Below are 25120 nucleotides of genomic sequence, written 5' to 3'. Positions count from 1 at the left end.
CAGTCTTCACCCATCCCATGACCGGGAGCTTCCTGAAGGGGTTGTAGCGCCTTTACCCGCATGTACAAGACCCGGTCCCCCCCCTTGGGACCTGAATCTTGTGCTGTCCAGGCTCATGTACCCCCACCTTCGAACCCTTGGCTTCCTGCTCCCTCCTGCTTCTCTCCTGGAAGGTCTTTTTTTTGGTTGCTATAACTTTGGCCTGTAAGGTGTCCGAGATCAGGACACTCACATCGGAGCCACCCTAGATGCATAGGTGCCACTTTTCCTGGTGCCGGTGGGTGCTCGGCCGCCCCCGGCCCCACCGTGACTCCACCCCTGCCCTGCCCCCATTCCAGCCCCCATTGGATTCCTTCCCAAAATCCCCTCCCTGGCCCTACAGGTATCACTAAGGCAAAAATCTCTGACGGCCACGCACATAGGCGCATGCACACCTAGAATGGGATGGACATGAGCAACACATCTCGAAGAACAACAGTTATGAAAGGTAGGTAATCATTTTTCCCCCCTCTTGTTATTGAGGGAGACTTAGGTCAAAGGAGTGTGTGTACATTCTGCTACCATGACATGCTATGATGTAATAAGCTGTGTTGGCTAGTGGGTCCAAAAATAGTAATTCAGGACTCCTGGCAATGTCTGGAAATAGGACAATAGGATTTTCCATACTTGTTTCGACACTTGATCCATCAAATTCACTATCCTGACTCTGACAGTGGCCAGTATCAGATATGTTACTTTAGAGGAAGGCAACCACCCTGTAATTCACCTGGTCAATTGTACAATATTGCACACTCTGCAGGAATTCTTCCTGATCCCCATAGATGTTTTGATTAATGTATCTCCCCACAGCATTTACTTTGATTGTTTTTCCCTTTCCTGGAATTATTGGTCATAAAATTATATCCGGACATTTTAAAAAGGTTTTGTCATCAGTGACAGGGAGGCTATTGGGAATAAGAGGATGGGGATGAGGTGGGTCTAGTCAAAGGGAGGTGGAGATGAAGGTGGGGCCAGGATTCCGTTTCAGCTGATGACTCAATTTGCTTCCATCTTCTAAGAAACAGCCCCTTCCATGGTGCAGCTAGTTCTCAGATGGAGTTTCCCTGGACTACGCTGGGAACTGCCCTGAGCTGAGGCTTCTGTCACAACAATACAAATGTGTCCAGTTGGGTGGCTGAGTCCCTTCCCAGCTCATTTCACCTGTGTGTCCTGTAACAGCTTCTTACAGTCTGTGTTCTGTTTTCCCTCCCAGTTTCCCCTGCTCTGTTGGGCCATGGAGAGTAAAGCAGCTGTGGAGGCTGAGCCCAATGGGGGCATGGTGCTGCTCGAAAAGGAGAAGTCGGAAATGGAGCCAAGAGACCAGTGGAATAATAAAATGGAGTTTATGCTCTCCATGGCTGGGGAGATCATCGGCCTGGGCAATGTCTGGAGATTCCCTTATCTCTGTTACAAAAATGGAGGTGGTAAGTCCATAAAAGCCCAGGCTGTGTGAGATGTTGGCCCAGGAATATGAGCACCAGAGCAGGCACTTTCATCTGTTCATATATACACGCCCATACATAGAGACCACGCCCACCCCCTGTACCTCCAGTGAAGCAATCACACAGCGAGGTGGATGCTCAAAGTAGCTCTGCCAGATGGAGAGGAGCAATCCAGCTTTCAGTAGGCTGCCCGTTTTAATAATGGATGAACCTTTAGGTTTGCCATTTGTAGAGGCAGCCAACAGGTGAGATGCTTATCTAAAATACAGCTGAATTATCAGAACCTTTGGGGGCTCCCTCCGCCAGGGAACCCACCCTATCGGTTCCCCCACCCAACAGTCCCTGGGACCCTTCCTCCCCAGCCCACGTGCATTCCCCCTCCTCCCAGCTATTCCCAAGCACTCTCTGATCACAGCTGATCTTCTGTCAGGGGAAAACACTTTGTTGCTGTTATTAACAAGGACAAGTGCAGAGTCCTGCACTTAGGAGAGAAGAATCCCGTGCATTGCTACAGACTAGGAACCGAATGGCTAGGCAGCAGTTCTGCAGAAAAGGACCTAGGGGTTACAGTGGACGAGAAGCTGGATATGAGTCAACAGTGTGCCCTTGTTGCCAAGAAGGCTAAAGGCATTTTGGGCTGTATAAGTAGGGGCATTGCCAGCAGATCGAGGGACGTGATCATTCCCCTCTATTCAACATTGGTGAGGCCTCATCTGGAGTACTGTGTCCAGTTTTGGGTCCCACACTAGAAGAAGGATGTGGAAAAATTGGAAAGAGTCCAGCGGAGGGCAACAAAAAAAGATTAGGGGGCTGGAGCACATGACTTATGAGGAGAGGCTGAGGGAACTGGGATTATTTAGTCTGCAGAAGAGAAGAATGAGGGGGGATTTGATAGCTGCTTTCAACTACCTGAAAGGGGGTTCCAAAGAGGATGGATCGAGACTGTTCTCAGCGGTACCAGATGACAGAACAAGGAGTAATGGTCTCAAGTTGCAGTGCGGGAGGCTTAGGTTGGATAGTAGGAAAAACTTTTTCACTAGGAGGGTGGTGAAGCACTGGAATGGGTTACCTAGGGACGTGGTGGGATCTCCTTCCTTAGAGGTTTTTAAGGTTAGGCTTGACAAAGCCCTGGTGGGTATGATTTAGTTGGGATTCGTCCAGCTTTGAGAAGGGGGTTGGACTAGATGACCTCCTGAGGTCCCTTCCATCCCTGATATTCCATGATTCTATGATTTCCTTCTGGGCCTGGGCTCCTCCTCAAGGGCACCTGGACAACTGCCCCCCTATCCTGTATGTTCTGTGACCCAGGTGATGCTCCCGTCCTCACTAAACTCACCCTTCAGGCCTGACTGCCCCATGATTGTAGCCTTTCTCCCACTACTTTGGTATTTCTGGTAATCAGGGATCAGGAAACACTTATCCAAACACAGGTGTGTTATCCCCAGTGAATTCTAAAGCTGAGTAAGGTCACCGGATTTTCAAAGCCAAAAGGCAAGGCACTTGTCCTGGGGGTAAAGATGAATTTGAGGAGCTTCAGGAGGGTGTGCCTGGGGGGATGAGAAAGGAAAGGACACTTCTACCTCTTCCCCAGTAATAGATCTATAAGTAGCCAACCCCTGGCCAGGGGAAACATTCCCACAGAAAGAGTCCATCCCCCTTCACTGCTGCTTCTTGTATGACTTGCTTAATTCCTTAGTCCAGTAAAACTGCAGTAAGATCTTTTACATGGTTAAAAATAAGATTTTCTAGTGATCATAAAATGAAAGAGAGCGGGGGGGGGGAGGGAGGATGGGGAAGAGAACTGAACATCACCAGTTTGTTTGTAAAAATGGTTGGACTTTGGTTTATTGGGGAAAACTAAAATAATATAGTCCTGTAAGGTATTAAGAACAAACCTTGTGCTCCCATTCCACGGTCAGGTCCTGACCTGAGATAATGTTTACAGTCATATATACCACTCCCCCTTTGACTTCCCAGTCAGTAAAGGCCAGGTCACAGTGACCTTGCATTTGGGTCTCTTCTGCCAGGTGAAGCAGGAGTATCAGGATTGATAATCCTTGCAGTCTCTATCCTGACCAGTGTCACTGAAAAGGCTACTTGCATACTTTCTGTTGCATTAAAAATTAAATTATTTGCCTCAATGATTATTTCTAATGTAGCTGTAACATATCAGGCTGTGATCTTGTTAGATCTCTCAAACTGACCACAGCTAGGTCTGGGCAAAACTTGGCTGGGAGACTACCACAGAAAATTCAAGATGCTGCAGAAAGTGGTTTTCATGTTCTAGTACAAAGCACCCTTCCCGTTGAGACCCAATGGCTCAGAACTGTGTTGGGGGGTCGGCTGACCACTTGTACAGTCATGAAAGCTTCCATGTCATTTTTTGCAAAAATAGATGTTAACCCTGGTATCCTGGCTAGAACTTTGGGAACTTCAGAATGGAAAGAAGCTTTATAAATGTAAGGTGGCACTCTTATAAATGATTATTGATTACATTGATCAGCCACTAGGACGATCAGAATCAGAAAACAGGGTATGGGATCTCCCTAAGGATTCATCTAATCAAGTACTGGATAATACTGTTGTCTTAGAAGAACTCTGACTGAAGGTCTTTTATGTGGCTGTGAAAGGACCAGCTGCCTTTATCTGAATACATACAGGATCTATGTTTCCTACTTCATGAACTGATCCTGTCTAGATGTGAAGGGTCTGCTGGCCTTACGTCCCCTGCAACTATAATACATCCGTGTTTAGGGAACATTTTGATGTTGCTCTTTATTTTAACATTATTGGCATAAGAACAAGGAGAAATGTTCTTTATTTAGACCCAATTGTTAATTATCCTTCATGGGAAGGAATGTGGGTCTGCATGACTGATCCTAGCAAGGGAGAAGCAGATCTAAGAAGAACCAGATTTGCTTTTGAGAGAAGGAGCCCAAATCTTTCTTCCAAACATATGTGTTTTTATCAGAGGACTGGGGCAAAGGATGGGAATATATTCACTTATCATTTGTTCCTTGTGTCTGATGAGGCCCTGAGGGCTGTTGATTCAACCAGGAGGAGAATGGCATTTGCCTGCCTTATGTCTGACGTTAGATTGAGGTGGGTGGGTTCTGAAGTGTGGAGACCAGCTGCTCTCTTTGGAAAGGCAAATTAGGAGATGGGAGAAGGAAAGGCTGGAGACTAAACCAAGACCCCGGCAGCAGTTTAGAAGCAACTGGAGAGAGCTGTCCTGTGACTGCTGGGTAAGGAGGACCCAGTTTGGATACAATAAGATTTCCTCTTACCTTCCCAAACCTTTGCTCAAACCAGTTTTAAGGGCTGAAAAGTATAGTCAACGTTTATTTTCTGTGGCTTTTTTTTGTCTTCTTGCCATTCTGCTTTTCCAGGTTCTGGCCAGGACCAGATGCAGAAGTGCTGAAATAGCATGAGGACGGGGGTGCTTGTGGTATTTCCAGGACAAGAAGAAGAAAGCCGAGAGGCTGTTCTCTTGCAAGATCTGCACAGTTTTGCAAGCTCACCAGGTCCATTTAGTTCAGATAGGCAATTACATTCCAGGGTGTTTACCTGAGCCTTGATGGTACATCTCGCTTGTTAGTGTACCTGGTAATGGGTGATTATGATAATGTCGAGTAGTAAAGATTCCTCCATTTGCTACCCTCTCTCTCTCTCTCTCTCTGCAGGTGCCTTCTTTATCCCCTACCTCATCTTCTTCTTCACCTGTGGGATCCCAGTGTTCTTCCTGGAGACAGCGCTAGGACAGTACACCAGCCAGGGAGGGATCACCGCCTGGAGGAAGATCTGCCCTCTCTTTGAAGGTGAGTCAATGAATGGGTTTCTCAGGTCCACGATGGAATTTCTGGGTCTCATGGGTTTTGTGTGAAAAATTTCAAAAGATCTAGTTCTTGTTCTGAAGCAGAACCAAAAACAAATGATAAAACCTGGACTTTTTTTGTGAAATGGAATTCTTGTTTTCTGGACAGCTCTACTTTAAAACCGCAGAGAATTAACCTCACAACTATCCTGAAGTTTTATGATCCCCATTTTACATAGGGGGAAACTGAGGCACGGAACGATTAAGTGTTTTGCTCAGATTGGCATTTGCTGATACTGGCAGAGCCAAGATTAGAAGGTACCTCCTAGAATCATAGAAGATTAGGGTTAGAAGAGACCTCAGGAGGTCATCTAGTCCAACCCCCTGCTCGAAGCAGGACCAACCACAACTAAATCATCCCAGCCAGGGCTTTGTCAAGCTGGGCTTTAAAAACCAATAAGGATGGAGATTCCACCACCTTCCTGACCCTATGCTTTTGCTCTGGCCCCATTCTTTGGGCGTGGGATGTAGTTAGCAGTGAAAACCCTTTTTATTTCTGATTTCTGCACCATGATGAACCACATCTGGATCTCCCACCCTCAACCTGAGTCTTACAGGAATTTTTGGTGAACCAAATTGCTCATTAATCTGCCCGGCCCGCAACTCCAGTGGGATGGCCTATGGTACTATTTGAAACTAAAGTCTGATATATTTAAGGCTTGCCGGGGGGCCATTTCCTAACCCCTGTCACTTTCCCTCTTAGGAATTGGATACGCCTCACAAGTCATCGAATCCTATCTGAATATCTACTACATCGTCATCCTGTCTTGGGCTATCTTCTACCTGTTCAGCTCCTTTATGGCTGTGCTTCCCTGGGCCACCTGTAATAATCCTTGGAACTCAGGTACAGCTTCGGCTAGTCTGCTTCTGGAAAGAGGATCTGGGTTTGAAAACTTTCCATCAAAACTGCTTTTTGACAGAAAATTGGGTATTTGATTAAACACATTTTTTTGCACTGTTTGCTTTATGTGGAAAATTTTGAATTTTCATTGAAATATTCAGCTGAAAACTAAAATATTTTGATTTCAATATGCATTTGTGGGCCAAATGGGTGTTGTTTGGTTTCCTCATGTGCAGGGCTGGATTTACACCTTGCATGCCCCTAGGCAGGGTCCGCACACCTTCCCTGGTGTCTGGGCAGCTGCTGGCCCCCTGGCTCGGAGCTCCCCACCCCTGCCCGCAGGGGCTCGGAGCTCCAGTCTCCTGCCACCCGTGACTCAGCGCTCCAGGGCCCCCACTGCCTACGGAGGCTGGGAGTAGCGCCCCCCTCCCACCACAGCAGCCAGGAGCAGCAGGGTCCCCCCACCATTTGTGGCAGCTCGGATATCCGGGGCCCCCATTGCCAGGCAGCACCCGGGAGTTGTGGGTGATCCCCAGCCACCGCAGCAGCTGGGAGCTGTGGCAGATTAGCCACTGGGCCAGCAGGGCCCGTGCCCAGGGGTCCTGGTCAACTGGGGGCCCCCGGTACCCTGATCTGTTCCGCTGCCCGCCCAGAAGCGGGGTCAGGGCGCAGGGGCTTGCCCCACTCCCCCCACCCACCCGGTGCTCTTGATGGGGAGGGAGAGAAGCCCCCCGCACCCTGACCCGTCTACACGGCAGGAGTGGCGGGGCGGGGGGAAGGCCAGGCAAGCCCCCGTGCTCTGACCCCATTTCCCCAGCAGGAGTGCAGGGGTGGGGGTGGAAGGGACTGAAGGTATGTCCCCCACTTGCTCTGGCCCAGAGCCCCACGAACCCCTTATCCGCCCCTGGCCGGGAGCTCCAGGGGTCCCCGCTGCCTGGCAGCAGATGGGAACTGTGGGGTACCCCCACAGTGGCTCGGAGCACCCAGCCATTATGGGCAGTGGGGGTACTGCCACTTTTAACTTTTAGGCATCCCGCCACCCAACCCCCTCCACCACAGACAGGGCCGGCTCCAGGGTTTTTGCCGCCCCAAGCAGCGGGGGGGGAAAAAAAGCCACGATCGCGAACGGCGGCACTTCGGCGGCAGCTCCACCGCATCGCTTTCTTCTTCAGGAGCACTTCGGTGGCAGGTCCTTCCCTCTGAGTGGGACCGAGGAACCCACCGCTGAATTGCCGCCGAAGAGCCGGACGTGCCACCCCTTCCCCTTGGCCGCCCCAAGCACCTGCTTGCTGCGCTGGTGCCTGGAGCCGGCCCTGACCACAGACCCCGCACTGCCCCAACACACACATACCTCCCGCACCCCCCACTGCCCAGCACCCCTCCACAAACCCCCCACTATCCAGAGCCTCTCCACAACCCCGCCAGAGACCTGCTCTGCCCCCTGACTGCACTCACCAGCCCCACTGGGAGGTGACTGTGTCTGCTGGGCTGAGCGAGGAGCGACCCAGCAGGGCTGCATGGGGCCATCTCTCGCTCAGCTGACTCTGGCCCCACCCCTGCTGGGACCTGGCAAAAATTGAATTTTTAGGTGCCCCTAGTCACGTGTCTACTGTGCCTAATGGGAAATCCAGCCCTGCTCATGTGCCCATTCTTCTCTATGGGCTGAGCTCCCCAGCTAGACTACTTCTCCCATGATGCACCCATGGCCAGGATGCAACAGCCTCCTGACACCGTGAGGAGAGACCATGGTCATCATGGGTTAGGTAGTCTGACCAGGGAACTCAGTTCATAGCAGGAGCATGCGACATCCAAACTACAACTCTATGGCAGCATTTCTGAATCAAAATGTTTTGGTTTTCTATTTTTCACGGGAAATTCAAAATTTTCAGCAGCAAAAAAAGCCCATTTTCAGACCAGCTTTAGTCTGTAGTCCTCACCCCACTCTAAGCCATGGAAGGAGCTTTTCACTGGAGCTGGCACTGCCCTTATCTAGTGTGACAGGGTACAGCACAACCCACTCACTGCACCTCAGACCCTCAAGCATCTGGGCCAGCCTCTGTCACAGCAGAGAACTGTTTGTTCAGTCAGTCTTTGGCTCACTCAGGCCAGGTCTCTGCTAGGAGTGCACTGTCGGGATAGCTGTACCAGTGTACTGTACAGGCAAAGCACGTCTCATGTGATTGCAGCTTACACCGGCAAAATTGTGCTTTTTCCAGTATCGCTTATTCCAGCCTCTTCCCGCCCCGCCAGGGCGGGGCCCGACTCTCATAGTTCCACAAGCAGAGCTTTATTTGTGGGGAAAGCCAGGGAAATTCCTCTCTGACCGATCTCTTAACATTAAGTAACTTCCCAGCCTGGGTAACCATAGTCGCTGCCCCACAGTACCCTGCATTCCACAGCCATCTGGGTTCTATTCAGTAAGGAGCCTCCACTTCCCCCATCCCTCTGGCTGTTCCTGGACTAGGATTCTGCCAGGGGTGGAGGGAGAGTGAAGTTTTACAGGGCAGCGTGAAGTGTTTGTGTGCAGCTGCAGTGAACAGGGAGGAGGCGGGAGGGAGCACAAAGGCTGAGAAACATGAGAATTCTCCAAGCTCACCGACTTGCTTCCTCCTTTGTAGATCACTGTGTGGACTTTCTGAATCACTCTAACGTGGAGAACTGGACAGCGCCTGCTAATGCCACCTCCCCAGTTACTGAGTTCTGGGAGTACGTACCCCGGTTTCAGACTCTTCTCTCCTCAAGCGGTCACAGCAGTGTGAATACTCCAAATGGAGTCTCTGTAAGGCCAAAAAAGATGTGCAAGTGCCGCATCTCAGAGCCCAGACCTATGGTACATCGCACATCATGGGGCACATGAGCACACTCACTGCACATGCAAACTTGCATTCTTACTGGGCCCACTTACTGACAAAAATCCATGGGGCACGTGGGCACTCCCAAGACACACGCTGTCTCACCCCATGCACCACACAGCCCCAAAGGTCAGACATTGACCCTTACCGAGAACACATGCACATACGCACACGGACACATTCTTTCTGACATGGCAGATGCACTCAGCACCCGCAGGTTGTGGATACACAGGGCCTGAACACTTGTTGGCAGGGCCGCCCTGACAGACACCTAGCGGGCACGCATGTATGCACACCAAGTGTGATGATCTATCTAGAGGAGGAGGCCAGGTGGGAGGGGGCTGGAAGAGATTCTGCAAAGATGCTCTGCGGTGAAGCAGGAAGAGACAAAGTAGCTTTCCCCCTTATTCTAATTGAGTTCCTTGTTCAGTGTTAGAGGAAAGCAACTTTTTCTGTGATCCTTTACTGCTGGGTACTGTGACAAAGTTCCTCCTCTATCTTGGTGGGTCCTGCGCTTATTGGCGGATTTTCTTGCCTCAGAGATTCACCATGTGGGTTGGGGAACAGCCCAGAGACCTTCCCCTCTGGAAGAACCCACAGTCCAGGTCAATTGGGAGGTTTGGGGGGAACCCGGGCCGGCCCTCTACTCCGGGTTCCAGCCCAGGGCACTGTGGACTGCAGCTGTCTATAGTGCCTCCTGTAACAGCTGCATGACAGCTACAACTCCCTGGGCTACTTCCCCAGGGCCTCCTCCAAACACCTTCCTTATTCTTACCACAGGACCTTCCTCCTGGTGTCTGATAATGCTTGTGCTCCTCAGTCCTCCAGCAGTACACCCTCTCACTCTCAGCTCCTTGCACCTCTTGCTCCCAGCTCCTCACACTCGCACCACAAACTGAAGTGAGTTCCTTTTTAAAGCCCAGGTGCCCTGATTAGCCTGCCTTAATTGATTCTAGCAGCTTCTTCTTAATTGGCTCCAGGTGTCCTAATTAGCCTGCCTGCCTTAACTGGTTCTAGCAGGTTCCTGATTACTCTAGTGGAGCCCCTGCTCTGGTCACTCAGGGAACAGAAAACTACTCATCCAGTGACCAATATATTTGCCCTCTACCAGACTCCTGTACCCCACTGGTCTGGGTCTGTCACGTATCCCTTCCCCCTGCTCAACGCCAAGGGGTTGGGCAGCTTGGGACGCCACACAGTGCACACGTGACAAGCCCTCTGGCTTTGGGTCAGTATTCGGGTTCCCAAGGCCTTAGCTGCCCTTTTTTCCCTTTTTGTCTTTCTACCCTGTCTGGGAGTGGAGAACAAATCTGGGGATATTTCAGAGAAGATTGGGGGTTGACAGTCTGCTGTGGATGCCTCACCAATTTTAGGGTCCCCATCTTTCTCCAATCCCCCTACTGGGAGTAAGTTTCCAAACCCTGGGAAGTCCCTCCCTATGAGCATGGGCTGCTCCCGGGTATGGGAGTTTAGGGACTACACCTGCTGCTACCTCAGTAGTGTTCCCTTGGATCTCGATTTTTACTGGGATGGTGGGGTAATAACTAACTGTCCCACGGACGCATGTTATCCCCGTATGTTTAGCCTGCAGCAGCTGACTACGCTTCACGAGCTTCCCTGAGATAAGCGTGATAGCACTCCCCGAATCAACCAGTGCCGTGGTCCCTACCCCATTTAGTTTCACTGGTCTGGTATACATATGTGGGGTTAGTGAGACCCCCACAAGGTGGATTAGGGAGCATGGATCTGCCCAGTTCCCCCGGTTACACTGCATAGGCTCCTCAGCATTGGGACACTGTGCAGCTATGTGTCCCCACTCCCCGCAGGCATAACATCTGTATGGAGCCCTAGGCGTTCCCCGATCTCTTGGTTTGGGCTGTCTAACATCACGATCCTCTTCTCCCTCAGTGCTCCGACTCTTTGTGGCCTCTAATGGGCCTTCAGCCTCTCTCTTTTTCCACCTGGGCCCTCCTGGTAGCCCAGTCACCCGAACTTTAGGGCTTGGTGCTCTAGTTTAACCCAGGGTGCCTCTTCCTTAACTGGTCAGGTAAGCTCCCTTGCTGTCCTTCGCCTTTCTACCAGGGCGACAACCTCGTCATAGGTGGAGGGTTCGTTCTGGCTTACCCAGGCACGAAGGTCTGGTGGTAGTCCCCTCATGTATCGGTCGATGACCAGAACCGCTAGTATCTCTTCCGGACTCCGGGACTCTGTTTGCAACCACTTTCGTGCGAGATGGATGAGGTCATACAATTGGGACCGCGGGGTTTTGTCTTCCTGGTACCTCCAACCGTGATACTGCTGGGCCCGCACTGCTGTTGTTACCCCAGATCTGGCCAGGATCTCTGCTTTCAGCTGGGGGTAGTCTGCGGCAGCCTCTTCAGGCAGATCATGGTAGGCCTTCTAGGCCTCCCCACACAGGAATGGGGCAAGGATGCTAGACCACTGATCTCGAGGCCAGGCCTCCCGTAGGGCTGTCCTCTCAAAGGCCAGAAGGTATGCCTCTACATCATCCTCCCGTGTCATTTTCTGCAGCCAATGGCTGGCCCGTATGAGCCGCGTCCCATCATGGCCGCGATTCAGCTCTGTAAGGGACTTTACCTGGTTTACCAGTTCCCGCAACATAGCTCGGTCTTGAGCAGCCTGGTCCATCAGCAGGCGATTAGTCTCTTGCTGCAGCCGCACTGCCTCCTGTTGGGCGGCTGCCTGGACACGGGTAGCCTCCTGCTGGGCCGTCGTAGCTTGTATCAGTGCCCGCACTACGTCATCCATTGTGGTGGAAAAAAAATAAACCCTCTCCCTTTTTTTTGTTTTTTTTTTAAATCACCCTCCTTCTTCCGCCGCGCTGTGCACCCCAAGATCCCACTCCTGACACCAGTGTGACAAAGTTCCTCCTCTCTCTTGGTGGGTCCTGCGCTTATTGGCAGATTTTTTTGCCTCAGAGATTCACCGTGTGGGTTGGGGAACAGCCCAGAGACCTTCCCCTCTGGAAGAACCCACAGTCCAGGTCAATTGGGAGGTTTGGGGGGAACCCGGGCCCGCCCTCTACTCCGGGTTCCAGCCCAGGGCACTGTGGACTGCAGCTGTCTATAGTGCCTCCTGTAACAGCTGCATGACAGCTACAACTCCCTGGGCTACTTCCCCAGGGCCTCCTCCAAACACCTTCCTTATTCTCACCGCAGGACCTTCCTCCTGGTGTCTGATAATGCTTGTGCTCCTCAGTCCTCCAGCAGCACACCCTCTCACTCTCAGCTCCTTGAGCCTCTTGCTCCCAGCTCCTCATACTCACACCACAAACTGAAGTGAGTTCCTTTTTAAAGCCCAGGTCCCCTGATTAGCCTGCCGTAATTGATTCTAGCAGCTTCTTCTTAATTGGCTCCAGGTGTCCTAATTAGCCTGCCTGCCTTAACTGGTTCTAGCAGGTTCCTGATTACTCTAGTGGAGCCCCTGCTCTGGTCACTCAGGGAACAGAAAACTACTCATCCAGTGACCAGTATATTTGCCCTCCTCCAGACTCCTGTACCCCACTGGTCTGGGTCTGTCACAGTACTTAATGCACCCCATGAAAACACCCAGAGGGCAAACAGACGTAGCACCCGAGAGGAGTCCTGAAAAGAGAACTGCTGCAAAATACACTCTAGGGAATCATCCAGCACGGCCCTCAGAGGGCGTGAAAAATATGGGAGTTGTAATTCTAGGGACTCACACTCACAACCGTGCCCCCCACCCAATCTAGGGAAGTCCCAGGAAGCAAGTGGGAATCAGGGGCTCAATCACAATAGCACGTTTTCATCCATCGCTTTCAAAGTGCTTTGCAAAGGTGATCGGTATCCATTGTCCCACTTAGCCTGTCTGGGTATGTCTACACAGCAACTAGACACTCACGGCTGGCCTGTGCCAGGCGACTCGGGCTTGTGGGGCTGTTTCATTGCTGTGTAGACGTCCAGGCTTGGGCTGGAGCCTGGGTTCTAGAACCCTGCCGGGTGGGAGGGTCCCTGATTCTGGGCTCCAGCCCGAGCTCAGGAATCTACATTGCAGTGAAACAGCCCCGCAGTCCAACCCCTGTGAGCCTGAGTCAGCTGGCACGGGCCAGCTGCGGGTTTTTCTTTGCTGTGTCTATGCTTCCCCATTGGTGAAGTGACTTGTCGAATGCAAAAGGATGAGCCAGAGGAAGAGCTGGGACTTCAGTGTCAGGCTCCTGTGCCCTGGGACCATCCACCAATAGCTACAAAAACCATTGTGATTTCAGTACAACGTTGCCAGCTACAAGGGAGCCCCTAGAGTTCGGGGTGGGGGTGGGGGTTGTACGGGAGGACATAGAGTTGTCATAGCTATTAGGGTAGTGAGAGGCTGCAGGGGAACTGTCTGGACATGGTGGTCAGCTCTCACATGGTCCCTGTTACGCTATGTCAACATTATGAACGGGGGTGTGTGGTCCCAGCTCTTGTAGATATACTGATGCCAGCTCTCATCTGAGCTAGCATGCTTAAAATAGTAGAAATAGTAGTGTAGCCATGGTAGCATGGGCAGAGACAGCACCGTGCTAGATGCCCTGAGTACAAACCTCCTGAACTCCATGGGTACATAGTGGGGGCTGCTAGCACAAGCCACCCCTGCCCATGCTACCACGGCTACACTGCTATTGTCAGTGTGCTAACTCAGGTGAGTGTGAGGGCGAGTATGGCTGGGTGAAGTGGGAATCACCCCGCTCCCCCGCTCATCGTGTAGACATAACCTTAGGGAGCCTGGGTGCTGAGGGGAACCTGTAGGGATGAATGAGGGCCATAACCATAAGGGTTCCTGGAGAGAGCCATAGAACATGTGGTGTTTGGAGGAAACAAAGTAGCCAGCAGGTGATTAGGAGCCATTGATGATACCGGGGGGCTGCAGGGGAGGCTGCTGATGGAGTGTGGCCTGCGAGGCAGCCAAAGGGATGGCAGTGATGTGAGATCGGGAGTGACTGTGCTGTGAATGGTTGGGGGCTGCAGTGGGGCTATTGAGGGCTTTGGGAGAGTTGGAGAGCCCAGGCTGACTAAAGGGTGAGGTGGAACTGCAGGGGCTAGGCTGCGAGGGGATCCCAGAGACACCTAAGGCATTGTGGTGACCAAGAATACAGTAATGCTGTCAGGGCTAGGGTGACTGGAAGGAGGAGTGATGGGGGAGATTGGGCAGCTGCGCTATGGGATGTGTATGAAAACTCTGGGCGGGGGGCTGCTGGAAGAGTCAAGTCTGGGATGTTAACCTTTCTCTCTCCTACTGCACTGGCAGGAAGCGAGCCCTGGGGCTCACAGACGGTATTCACAATCTGGGCACTGTGCGCTGGGAGCTCTCTGCCTCCTGCTCGCCTGGGTCATCTGCTACTTCTGCATCTGGAAAGGAGTCAAGTCCACAGGCAAAGTAAGAGCAAACTCTGTCCCCTTAGTCCCTAAACCTCCTCCTAGCTGCCATTATATCTCTTTCCCCCCTTCTTAGCCTTCTCCAGGATACAGAGAGAAGAAGAAATGACGCAGGGAACACACAAGACATAGGGCCATACTCGGATTGGCATGGGTGGGTGCAACTGCATTGAAGTCACAGCTGCTTACGCTGGGTCTGAATTTAGTCCATTATGAGAAGAGCAAAGAAAGTCAGTCAATCAGAGGGGAGACAAGGGAAAGATCTTAGAAGAAATGGTGAAGTCCTAGCCCAGCATGGTCCACTGTAATGGGGAAACCTTGTGAAAGACGCTGCTTCACCATTAGCAACACACAATCATCCAGTTGCTGCTGATGCACAGTCCCCAAGTGGTCTGGTGGCTTTTGCAACATTAGCCTGTTTTAGTGTCAAATCTCCAATCACCAATAATAATTAAACACCAGAGCTGAGTGAATTTCCCACTAGAAATAATCTTCTTAGGGGGTTCAGCACGGTTACCTCCCACTTCCTCATTATTTGTAATTTCTCAGTTTGGGGGTTTTCTGTCTTTTTTCTTTAACTCAATGGATTGCTCACAAACAGGGCACTGCTGTGAGCATTCCACACTCGATACTGAAAATTTGAGCTTGGCTGGCTGGTTGTGATTGTATAAGTCACATGGTATTGTTTCTATTCCTGGATTGGATGAGCATAACATATTTCACATGGGAGGCTTAAAGAAGCCACTCAGACTTCAATGGTGCAGGGCTGAAGTATAACCCCCTGAGCTGCGGTGAGGGTGGGTTATACTACTCAGGGTTGGTCTTGCACATTTCTAGAGGACCTGTGACAATCGCTGAGGGGTGAGTGGCCAGTTTCTTCAATCCCCTTCTTCCATAAAAGATGTTTCCCACTATTTGCTCTCTCTCCATCCATGAAGCTCCCATCACTCCCACCTTTTCCTGGTACAGGACGCATCTTTCACAATAGACACATCTCTTTAGTTCTGGGTCAATGAGCTCCTGAGTCCACAGGGCTGTCTTCATCTCCCATATTTACAACCTTTTTACCACTGTAACCCTTCTGCCCCTCTGAGTTGGCAGTAACAAGGGCCAGGTTCAGTATCTAGGGGTTATGTTTCAATAACGCAATGCAAAACCGGCTCGAGCCCCCACCCAGTGACCTGGGACAATTACATACCACCCCCCGGGTGCCTCTAGGAGGCAATACTTCCCCTCTCGCAAGCACGGAGTCTGAGTGTAGCAAAAGCCTTTTAATAAAGGAGGGAAACAATGCAGCATTATGTTGGGGAAACACCACAAACAGGATTCATAACACAAACCATGAGCAAAAGACCCACCTCCAAGTAAGTTTGGCAGTGTCCTTTTCCCCTCAGGGTCTTAAGTCCAATCACCCCAAAGTCCAACAACCCCAAAGTCTCTGTCCCTGGTCAGTGCTGCCCCAGAGTTCAAAAGTTTATCTGCAAAGTTTTACCCCCCCAGCCTGGGCGGAAATGGGGGGGGGACACACAGGATGTTAAGGGGCACCTTACGTGGTCTGAGGCCGACTGCCCAACCTCTCCGTGGAGTTCTGCTGCAGCCTTTACCACTAATGGCTCCGCTCTACCAGCCGCGCCGCTCTGCTCCGCCAGCCGTCCCCCAAACTGCTCCGCTCTGCTCCCCGTTCCATGGGCCACTCCAACCGTCCCACAAACTGCTCAGCTCTGCCAGCCGCTCCACTCCACCAGCCGTCCCCTGAACCGCTCCAGCTGCCCCCACAAATGGCGCAGCTCCACTCTGCGCCACTCACTGTTCTATGGGCCGCTCCAACTGTCCCACAAACTGCTCGGCTCTGCCAGCTGCTTAGCAATATATCTTCAGGCTCCCCCCCGGTTAACACAACACTGAGTGATCTCAGCTCAGCAATTTTAGCTCTTTTAGTTTTTTCAGCTTGTAGTAGGGGAGCCCCTGTGCTGGTGCACCATTGGCCCAAAGTGAATTCAGCTCAGCAATCTCTAGCTAGACTCCTAATGGAAGCAAACTTAGCTCTGCTAATCAACACTGGAGAGAGGAAGTAGTGCAGTTGGTGTTCCAGGCCCGCAAAAGGGGCCCATACCATCAAGTACACATACCTGTCCCCATCCTCTCTCAATTCACTGGGTTTTGTAACCCATGTCCCTTGTCTAGCCAGTGCTACTTAGTTACTGGTGAGTCCCTCTGTCATACAACAGTTCCACTGGCCTTGATGCACAGAATCAGGGTAACAACACTTTATTCTTCCTGCCCCGATAACAGAGAAACTGGGGATCCCACACCAGCCAAAGTAACTACTTTCAGTTGTTGTTGTCCCAGGCTAGGCGGGTGGGTGTGCCTATGCAAACAAGATCAGCCCCTGAAGTTCTTTTCCACCCTCGCCATAATTCACCACCAGATGTCAGGGTAGAGCTTATCCTGACTCTGCTTACACCACTGTGCTCCTTGGGCTCAGATGGGAACATGTGGAGCCTGCAAGACTCTTTGCCTTTAATGGAAATGTACTGAGTTGCTCTCTCCTGCTTGCTGCATATGTGTGGAGACCCAGGGGACTCAATTAAAATCCATGTCTCCTCCCCACTCTTCTCTCTTTGCACTTCAGAAAACAATCAAATACTGAAGTGTAAACATGCGGATTTAAAAAGATACTTTAAAATGATGTTGAAAAATTGGAAAGGATTCAGAAGAGCTACAAGAATGATCTGATGCCTGGAAAATCTGTCTTACAGTTAAAGCCAACCTGGAAATGGTTTTCCTGTCCTGTGAAAACTTCTGAGATTTCAAAAACCGTTTCCCCTCCTGAATCAGGACAAAAGGTCAAAACATTAAATTTTTTTCACAAACTGAAAATAAAATAAAATAAAAAATTCAATTTGGATCAATTGAAATGTCAAGTTTCAATAATTTTGCAATGTTTCATTTCTATTATAAGTTTTCCACCTTTTTTTTTTACTTCCATTAGTTTAGTTTTCTAAACCTAAAATTGTTTTGAACTGGTAAGCCAGAATTTGTCATGTTGGCAATTTTAAAATTTAATATACAAAACATTTTGAGTACCCATTTGTGGAAACTGACCCTTTTCAATGAAAAGTTTTGGTTTTGACAAATCTGCATAGTTTGATGGGCAAAAATAGTTTGATCAAAATTTTTCCAACCATATCTACTGACAGTGAGAGACTAAAGAAAGTTCAATCTAATTATCTTAACAAAGACAAATCACAGTCAAATAACACAGTTTGACATTTGAATATTTGCAATTGATCCATAGTGTGAACAAAAATTCAAAAGTATATTATTTGAGTGAATCTGAATAATGAATACCTTTAGGGAAATTGCAGCTTGCTCACTGATATTCAATTCCATAAGCAGAAAAAAGGGCTTGACGAATGATTCATTCTGCTCAAACCGTTCCCTAAACCAATCCATTTCATTTCCCACACAAAAGAGAGGACAGGAGGGCTTTACAAAAACTGTGGTCAAGGCTTTCAAAAACACGTCAAGATTTTGGGGGCTCTCAGATTCAAGTTGAGATGCCTTAAGGAGGCTAAATTTTTCAGTGTGGTAAGCAATCACGCTTTGAAAATTGCTGCCTTGTCCCCCTCAAATTCACTGCTCACTTTTGGAAATCTTGGCCATGAATAGAAATATTTTCATGACCTTTAATTAGAATTCAGTGAAAGCAGAGGCTTTGGGGATTTAAAGACTCAGGTGTTGTTAATAATAGAGTTAGGGGATTTGCTTTGGATGTATAATCTATAGGGTGATCCTATAGGTGGATGTATAATCTATAATCTGTAGCCCTCCGTCATTTTTATTGCCAAGTATAATCATGTAGTTCTTGTAGTGCCATGGGTCAAGGCTGTAAGCTGCCGAGTTCTGTTTTGGGCTACTGGCCTCTGGAGGAGTCTCAGGCTAGTGTTAGTGTAAGCAAGTGCATGGATTCATGTCCCATTCAGAAAGCTGAGCACAAAAGCAATTGCCCAAAGTGGTAAATTTGCAGAGGAAAACAATGCCGTCTCTCTCTCTCTCTCTTTGGTTCTTTCCCAACAGGGACTGCTTCATGCTATGTTTCCTGAATAGTGCTACCAGCATTCTGGCCAGCTTTGCTATCTTCTCTGTGCTGGGCTTCATGGCACAAGAACAGGGCGTGCCCATTTCAGAAGTGGCCGAGTCAGGTTGGTGCTTTCTAAATGTGGCAGGGCCAAAAGGAAAACTTAAAACATGAGTGGACTTTTTAGGAATTGACACCTTTGAATATGAAGCCAACCCATGAGGTTAGCAGTGCTGCTACCTTGAACCAATCCTACATCCTCTGTAATTGCTAGTGTCCCCAGTCCAGTTGCCCAGAAAAGCCTCTGCCTATTCTGCGGACTCAGAGGCCCTGTCATCCAGAACCACTGCTTTATTCTCTGCTATCCTGATGCACTTAGTGCCACTGTCCAGAAGCAGAGCTGCATTCTCTGTTTTGAAATCCCTGATTCTTCTTTCCAAAACCAGCCTCTCAGCCCATGTCAGCAGTTATTATCCCGTGTGTCAGTGACCATTGCACGATACATTCTGGGGAAGTGAGGTCTTGGTAGGCTAAGTTTTTTAAACAGCACATCAAACTGGTCTCTGTGTTGCTGGGTCGTGTTGTTGGGGAAACCTCATCCTTACTCAGCTATCTGATTGGCAGGTCTGGGCCTAGCATTCATTGCGTATCCAAAGGCTATAACGATGATGCCTGTGTCTCAGCTCTGGTCCTGCCTATTCTTCCTTATGCTGATCTTCCTGGGACTAGACAGCCAGGTACAGTAAATAACCCTCCTCTTTCCCTCTAACTCCAAGGTGTCTGTCACATGTTTGAGAGCCTCATGTAGAACATAACTCGTGGGTGGGAAATGGTGATGTGTCTCTCAGCCACCTGGAACACCTGTCACACATCCATGTTACTACTTCAGAATGATCATACTTAGAGCTGGCCAGTACATCCCAGCAGTCAGCTGGTGTTAGGTGTTACTCCTTAACAGTGACCTGCAGCACCTGTACCTTCCAGCATAAGTCTCTGACAATCCAGTGACAACCAGCAGCCACGCTTCTTTGTCCTTCCCGCCAAGTCTGCCCTTAGGGGCTAGTAGTCATCTCTCAGGAACCAGGCACTTTACTACACATTTTGTGTCAATCTCCTCTAAGTTCACTAGGACTCCCTTTGTATTGTGACAAGCCCCATCTGTAACTGTAGTTTGATGGCAGCTCTGACTGTACTACGAGTGTTCTTGATTCCAGGTGTGACTTGTGACCTGTAGTACCCTCACTGTCTCCTGGCTCCAGAGTAGCTGCTTCCTGGCAGTAACTTCTTTTATACCACAGTGGTTCCTTGTGACACACAATTTATTTCTTGATAATCCTTTGTGGTGAGGTGCAATTCCCTTATGTCTCCATGTTCCGTGTGTCATTTCTGTTGTACCTGAACATCCTCCCTACTCCATGTGCAAGGCTTGTGATAATCTCACTCAGTTCCAGATGTGGTTCCAGTCACTCCTCTGGGGCGCTCAATTCCTGATGTTGCACCAGTGGTAACTCCACTTCCTTTGGGACTCAGATGCAGCTATACCTCCCTGTTTCCAAGCCGTTCATGCTTTAGGTGTAGGAAAAAGGAGAGAGACTACCTGAGTGGAAGAATGGAAGTGGGAAAGAGGATAGGTAGGGAAAGAGAGACATTAGGTCCTTGGTTTCTTGACATGAATTCTTCTGCAGTTCGTCTGTGTTGAGAGCCTGGTGACGGCTATTATCGACATGTACCCAGAAGTTCTCCAGAAGAAAGGGCACCGGGAGCTGCTGACCCTGGCCATTGCAGTCATATGCTACCTGCTTGGCCTGATGCTAGTCACTGAGGTAAGAAGGGAAGTACAAGGTGGGGGAGAGGGATATGGACTTGTTTGGAGCAGTATTATCTGCAGCAAGTTTGTATTTCACACTGTTAGTTATTCTCTCTCTCTTTAGCTTAGTTTATTAGCTGGTGCATATCAGAACCAGTAGTTCTTCTTTCTTTTATAGTGCCAGTTGAGATGTTGTCGTACTGTATAGCTGAGCCTTCCTCTGGGGTATGTCTCAGAGATAACCTAGCACAGGGGTCAGTAACCTTTCAGAAGTGGTGTGCCAAGTCTTCATGTATTCACTCTAATTTAAGGTTTCGCGTGCCAGTAGTACAATTTAACCTTTTTAGAAGGTCTTTTTCTATAATATACAACTAAACAATTGTTGTATGTAAAGTAAATAAGGTTTTTAAAATGTTTAAGAAGCTTCATTTAAAATTAAATTAAAATGTAGGGCCCCCCAGACCGGTGGCCAGGACCCGGGCAGTCTGAGTACCACTGAAAATCAGCTCGTGTGCCGCCTTTGGCACGCATGCCATAGGTTGCCTACTCCTGAACAGAGCACCAGGGAAGGACCACCTGAAAGGAACTTTATATCCAAACTCCAGTCCTGATGGCTCTCAGGTCAAAAGTAGAAGAGCTACACGTGAGATGTGAATGCTGCCACTCTTTGCCATGGTGGAGGCCTTCCAAGGGAAGGCACAGTTGGCTGGCTGTCATCCGTGGAAACCAGGACTGGGGGTATGAAGGCTGTTGATAGCAGGTCCTAGACTAAGTTAGAGCAGTGGCTCTCAACTTTTCCAGACTACTGTACCCTTTTCAGGAGTCTGATTTGACTTGCGTACCCCCAAGTTTCACCTCACTTAAAAACTACTTGCTTACAAAATCAGATATAAAAATACACAAGTGTCTGTCGGAGAAAAATAGAGTTCTCACTCTCACGTTGGGTGCAGCAAGTCAGATACTTTATTATCTCTAGCAATTGCGTGGAGGGAGAGAGCAAAACAGGTCTCTCTCTAGGTAAACAATTACAGCAAGCATTTGTACCTTTTGTTACACACAATAATGGGCAACAGCTGCATTTTGTTTATACATAGGTCATCCTGATATCTTATTTTTCTCACCTCTATTTAAACTATAGTCTACATTCCATACTTATCTAATACAAGGTCGCAACAACTTCTCACACAGTACTTTCCCACTCGCCTCACACAATCCTCGCTTCTACAAATCTCGAGTTATTAGCGTTACAGCTAGCCTGACTCTTGCCCACAAACTACACTATTTGCATTGAAATCCCCTTCATTTCCATCTCTACTTCCACACACACCCCTTTTGTGCTTCTAGCACAACAAACATTCTTAAATCTCCATTTGCATCAAGCCTTGGATTTCAGATTCTACATCAAATGCTTCAACCTTAGGGGTTTTAATTGGATGCAATGACAATGCATGATTAGTATGGACATGAAAGGTATTACTATTATTATGTTCTTTACAACAACAATAACATAATCCTAAACTAAACAACAATAAAAGCAGTAACATTCCCACAGTAATAATATGATGGGGTTGTTGTACAATTTTAGTCACAAAGCACAATACATCATACTTAGTACATAAAGAAGACACTCTATAAGCTGTATGAAAGGCATACTTTTCAACTTGATATATAGTTTGAAGCATGTGAATTTGCCCTTGTAATTCAGAGATTCTTTGAACCTCTGGTAACAGTGAAAGCAAATTTTGAAATCAATCAGGTACTAAACTAGTCCAATTAAAGGGTATCTGAAATCTCAGGGCTACTTGTAAAATTCTATCCGCAGGTCAGTAAATAATATGACTACCTGCAGCAGTAGTGAGATTAAAATGTATATCTCACAACGTGGTGGTTTTAACATACATACAGCTATCATTAGCTTGAAAAAGTAGGTGTCCTGTAAGGGTAGTTCCTTGTCCCCTACCCTCCCAGCAAACGTTGTCATGAACAGTGACAACTTCCCGTTGCTTCAATTTCCTTACGCACTGAAGCTGCGGGGGTTCTAAGGGCCATAATGTCCAGTGCTTCCCTATTCCAATCCAAATATAGGGTGTTATTCCAGGAGCACTAACAGCAAATCGGCTAGGCATTACCAGGTGGTCTAATCTCCCAGATATCACAGTAAATAATCCAGTCCCACATGCATCCTCCCCATGGACCCGACAGGATTCGGTATGTAGGAGCCCACACCACTCCTACCGGCCCATATGCTTGGGAGGAGCACTGCGAGTATATACAACTCCATCCTGAAAATCTCCAAGTATGTCTCCATGGCCACAAATCAGATGGCATTCCTGAGGTATCTGTAAGAGCAGTAGGCCATGCCTCATGCTCGAGATCACTCTGAATGGCCGTCAGCTGGTCATTCAGGAAATCTTGAATTTCTGAACATGCCAAATCCCACTGCAATACCTTCCCAGCCTCAGTGATATTCAATACCATCTCTGTCCACAAATCCTGGTTATTGAACTAAGGGCAGAAATAACATGTAATTCACCAACTCCAGCTTGCACCTGGGTCAGCTGTGCTCCCCTAATAAGACCTGTGGCTTTCTCTAATTGTCCTAATTTCTCGTAATGTTCTTGGCTTTTAAAAATATTCCAAATTGCTGCTGCACTATTGGCACCATCCCATAGGGATCCGGTCAAGTCCCTCTTCTTTCTAGAGGAAATAACCCAGGCCCTTTGCTGTGCTAATCTAATGGCAGCCCCTTTTGAGCAGTTTGAATATGTGGAGGTGATCTGAAAACTGGATGAGGGCAGCGTGAATTTAACAGTCCCTAGTGTAGTATTAATCACAGTCCATCGATATCCTAATACATCTCTCTTTGGTGTAGTACTATACCACATCTGTTGGTTGTATACCTTTATATACTTCCGAGAGGCATTGGCATAAGAGGGGGTATATTGCAATAGGGTACAGGTTACGTTATTAGTTACTGGAATCATTTCAGTACAAGTAAACTTTCCAGTGGCAGAACACACTCTTTGAGTATGAGTCTGATTATTTACTAATTGGGTAACCGAAACAATAAGGACCCCTTCCCCCGATATACTACAGACCCCTGGAATGGCCATTATATCAACCCCATTATAAAATTTCTTAATTTCAAATTCTTGAAGCTCATTTGTAGTGATGCCATATATTTTTATCTCCTCTGACCAGTCTTTTTCCACTCAATTGTTCGCTTATATGGGATATCCTGAACCTTAAATTTTTTTTCCAAACAATATTTAAATAAATCACTCAAGTGTGAAGGCCTTGGCCATTGGGTTTTATCAGATATATGACATTGTCTGTATTTGGATGTGTTACAGGGATAATAATGTAATGGAGGAAATGGCAGGGGCAGTGGCAACAAGGTGCCTTTGGTATTTGTCATTTAAAATCCAATTAGGGAGGGCAATATATGCTGGAGGACTTATCCAAAAACACAGGGTGCAGCCTGTAGAATAAACCCCAAAATCCAATCAATACCACGTTCTCAAGCATGGGTCCCACAAGTTTCTTCCTGCCAGTGTATAATTCTTTTTCTTCACCAGGGTCAGTTCTTAATGTCTTTTGTAGTAAGGAATCCCTGGATTTTGGTGGTTTCAGTGGAGCGAGTGTTCCTCATTCTCTTTTCCTGAAACAGTCGTGGTTCAGCATGGTACAGAGGAGAGGTTACTAGCACATCACCCTGTAATGGTTTGATTCTTCTAGAAAAATCCAAAGGCACAGTAGGTCTGTCAGTGGACAAGGGAGAGGTTACTAGCACTTCACCTTGTCCTTTTCCCCTGCTGTCCAGAAGGCACAGCAGAGCTAGAAGGAGAAATAGGCTGATCATCAGTCGGAGAGTCATCTCCAGGTGGAGGGGTCTTTTTTTTGCAGTGAGAAGCGTGGGTCCAGGTAGGTAGTCCTTGGCACTTCACAGCAGTGTTGGTGGTTAACAGGACTTGGAAAGAGCCTTTCCAGCGTGGACCCAAAGCAGTCTTTCGTTGGTGGACCTTTACATAGATCCAATCTCCTGGTTTCAAGGAGTGGCAGGGCTGCTAGGGTTTTTTTTGGGGGGGGGGCGGGGGGTAGCGCGTCTTTTACCTGTGAGAAAAGAAACCTAACACATTTCATTAATGCCTGGCAGTGTTTTGCAGATTTTACAGCTGCTTGGGCACATTCAAGCCTCCCTTCTTGGCTTTTTTTAACCTACAAAGGAAACTTCCACTCTTCACTCATACACCTTTTCCCAACAATGAACACATACACATTGCCATTAAACAGTACTTTAGTCTTATTATTCAACTGTATGCCACGTAGACCCTTCCAGTAAAATAACTTTATTACAGAGCTTTGGAGCAACAAGCCAGGACAAGCATACCCACTTTTGAGGAGTCCACTCGGTACAACCTCTGGTGTCCAATAGCTTTCCTCCCTCCGCAGCCCTCTGGCAAGAAATCTGGGGAAGCCAGAAGGATCCCATGTGCAGTATGGGGAGTGGGTTAACTTTTCATGTCATTGTTTCCAAAGACTGTTGGTGTACAAATTTTAACAACAATTTTTTCAATTAAAAGATCTGGCCAATGAAATTTCTTTTTTCTTACTTAAGCAAATGTATTAGACTTTAGTATATCACATTTTCCTGATTTATCCAAACACTTTGTATTTCAAGTTGAATAAAACAAGTATCTGCATTTTGATTTAACCCTTCTATTTGATTTTGAACTAGACTGTCCTATGAAAATATTAAACACAACAGTTCTGGCCACGAGACAAACACCA

The 25120-nt window shown here is 48.4% G+C and overlaps 1 pseudogene; it reads left to right on the top strand.

The window, feature by feature from the left end:
* Positions 1 to 1315: 1315 nt before the first annotated feature.
* The window catches only part of LOC135881479 (sodium- and chloride-dependent betaine transporter-like), a 57559-nt pseudogene continuing 33754 nt past the window's right edge, over positions 1316 to 25120 (top strand).

The sequence above is a fragment of the Emys orbicularis genome, chromosome 1 (assembly GCF_028017835.1).
Source record: "Emys orbicularis isolate rEmyOrb1 chromosome 1, rEmyOrb1.hap1, whole genome shotgun sequence".
Taxonomy (NCBI): domain Eukaryota; kingdom Metazoa; phylum Chordata; order Testudines; family Emydidae; genus Emys; species Emys orbicularis.
Note: the sequence above shows the minus strand (reverse complement) of the source record. Positions and strands in the feature narration are given on the sequence as shown.